Source organism: Penaeus monodon, chromosome 12, assembly GCF_015228065.2.
Source record: "Penaeus monodon isolate SGIC_2016 chromosome 12, NSTDA_Pmon_1, whole genome shotgun sequence".
NCBI classification, from domain to species: domain Eukaryota; kingdom Metazoa; phylum Arthropoda; class Malacostraca; order Decapoda; family Penaeidae; genus Penaeus; species Penaeus monodon.
This window is the reverse complement of record NC_051397.1, coordinates 38,748,410-38,751,571: the sequence shown is the minus strand read 5'-3', so window position 1 is coordinate 38,751,571 and position 3,162 is coordinate 38,748,410.

Below are 3,162 nucleotides of genomic sequence, written 5' to 3'. Positions count from 1 at the left end.
ACCATGACATACCTTTACATATATAGATATACACACAAGTATACACACATACATACTTAGATTATTTACGTTGACAAATGTAGAAAAGGCATGGATGAGAATGAATCTCTTGTCTTTTTTGGATATTTATTCTCATTCATACCTTTTCTACATACATACATACATACATACATACATAAACTTTTATATATCATACATAAGATTATACATCACACAAAATTATAAACCACACACAATAATATACATCACACATAAAATTACACATCACGCATAAAATTACACATCACATATAGTATCATATACATCATACGTACAATTATATATCCATATATCTTAAATGGAACAGCACTGATTATCGGCGACCGGAGCCCGTGCGCACCACTAGCTCTCGCTCCGGTTTTACGGAAGCAGACGCCAGGTGAAGACACTAATACAAGCAAGTTGTGAAAGGAGTATCATGCGGTAGTTAGGGTCATTACCCCCTGTAGTTCTTTTTAACAAGCAGCAGTGGCCATTCAGTAGATAGAGTGTTGGTCGTGGGAGAGGGAGAGGGAGAAAAAGGTGAGGGAGTGGGAGAAGGAAGGGTAGAGGGAGAGGGAGTGGGAGAAGGAGGGGTAGAGGGAAGGGGTGAGGGAGGGGGTGAGGGAGTGGGAGTGGGAAAGGGAAGGGAAGGTAAGAAAGCAGACAAACAGAAGATTCGAGGCGAATTTTAATTAGAAGAAAGGGAGAGCAAGAAAAGGAAAGCAAAGAAATGGGAGAAAGGGGAAGGAGAAAAAAAGACGAAGATCAGTCCGTAACTGAGAGAGAGAGAGAGAGAGAGAGAGAGAGAGAGGAGAGAGAGGGGGGGGGGGGAGGAGAGAGAGGAGAGAGGAGAGAGAGAGAGAGAGAGAGAGAGAGAGAGAGAGAGAGAGAGAGAGAGAGAGAGAGAGAGAGAGAGAGAGAGGAGAGAGGGGAGAGAGGAGTGAGAGAGGGCGAGGGAGAGAGAAGACGTGAGAGAGGGCGAGAGAGAGAGAAGACGTGAGAGAGGGCGAGAGAGAGAGAAGACGTGAAAGAGGGCGAGAGAGAGGGCGAGAGAGAACGAACGAGAGAGTTCTGGTAGCAGTGGCTGTGGGTGAGGGAGTCACAAGCTCTGGCTGTGGCCAAGACTGCGATGCTACAGAAGAGGCAGGGAGGGAGGCAGAGGCAGAACAACGTTGCCAACACCTCCCATGAATATTTCCCTCGCCCTCCCTGCCCTCCCCCGCCCACGCCCACCGCCGCACACCGTCATCCACCACGCCCTTATACGGCCGCCGGGGAGATGCACGGGAAAAAAAGCAGAGAGAGAAACAGACAGAAAGAGAAAGAGAGAGAAAGAGAGAGAGAGCGAGCGAGAGAGACGAAACGCGACGGGACTGCGCGGAAACACAAGAACGAAATAAACAAAATAGTGGCGCTCTATGGCATTCCTGGCGGCGGCGGCGGCGGCGGTATGCGGAGACACTCCCGCCGACCCATACTACTTCGCCCCCCCAACCCACTACCACCCATACCACGTTCGCATCAACCCCTCGTCGCAAACTGCTATGCCCATTCCTCCCTCCCCCCCCCACACACACCGCACGCAACACAAACTGTCGCTCACCCCCCCCCCCCCCCCCCGGTTTCACGACGAACGACGCCCGCCACTTCCTGCGAGTCACAACCCACACGCGGTGCCCCTTTTCAACGTCGTAAAACAGTCCCATTTCGCTGTGCATATAACCCGTACCCCAACTTTTCTCTCACGCACTCATTTGCAGAAGTATGCTCCCGCGCACACACACGTACACGCACGCACGCACGCACGCACATACATACACACACACACATATACACTACACAAACGTTCACGGGAGATACAGATAATATATACATGCGAACACACAAGAGTTGAAATGTTATCGTGTCGCCAACGAGTCTTGCCATAAATATAACTACCTTTATAACAAAAGAGAACAAATGAATGAATACATTATAATGTGTACGAACTAGCACAAAAATACGTACCTCAACTCCGCCCAACACACGCCCATAACCACCTCCCCCGGTCCACCCACCCCCATACCCGTCTCCCTTCACAAACGCCCATACCCCCCCGCCCCGCTCCACTCGCGCCCATACACGCCCTCCCGCTCCTTCGCAAACACCAAAACCCCCTCCCTTGTCCACTCACGCCCATATCCCCCCCCTCCACCCGCTCAACTTACGCCCATACGCCCATCCCGACGCAATTCCAGACGGCGACGTGAGAGCGAATGACTCACGTTCGGGGCACAAGGAGGGGGTCACGCCTGAAATCCGACGTGCTTCTGGCACTCTCTCTTTCTCTTCTTCGTCTCCTATCCACTCCTTTCTTTCCCTGCCTTCGTCTTCTTCCTCCTCCTCTTATTATTCGTCTCCTATCCCCTCCACTTCCTTTCCCTTCCTTCCTCCTCCTCCTCATCTTCTTCTTCTTTCCCTATCTCCTTTCTCTTCACCTTCCTCCATTTCTCTCCTTTCCCTTCCTGCTTCCTCCATTCCACCTCTGTCTTCTACTCCTCCTCCCTTCCTCCTCTTCCATTAATCCGCCTCTTCTTCCCCCTCCTCTTCTCCCTCCTCGTCTTCTTCCCTTTCCTCTTCTTCTCGTCTCCCTCCTTTTCCTCTTCTTCTACATCTACTTTTCCTCCTCTTCTACTTCTACTTTTCCTCCTCTTCTACTTCTACTTTTCCTCCTCCTCCCTTTCTCCTCTCCCCCTCCTCTCCCCCTCCTCTCCCCGACCCCCATCTTCATGTAGGTCTACCGACAACCCTACCCAGGCTCTCCTTTTCCCCTCACCCTCTCCCCGCCCACTAGCCCCCCCACCCCCACCCCGACCCCGCCCCTCTAAGCTTCGTGGGTGGCCAATGACGTAATCGGACCACAATGCCCCATGTTCGTTCAACCCCCCACTCCCCCCACCCTATTACACCCCTTTCTATAAAAAAAGGAAATTAGCCGTCGGTGCGTGGGAAAGGGGATGATGAGAAGTGGATGCAGAGACAAAGGGATAAACGAAGGAAGAGGTGAAAAGATAATTATAAATGTTAAATGGAGAGGAGAAGAGAGAAGAGAAGGGAAGGAGGGAGGAGAGAAGAGGGGAAAGGAGAGGAGAGGAGAGGAGA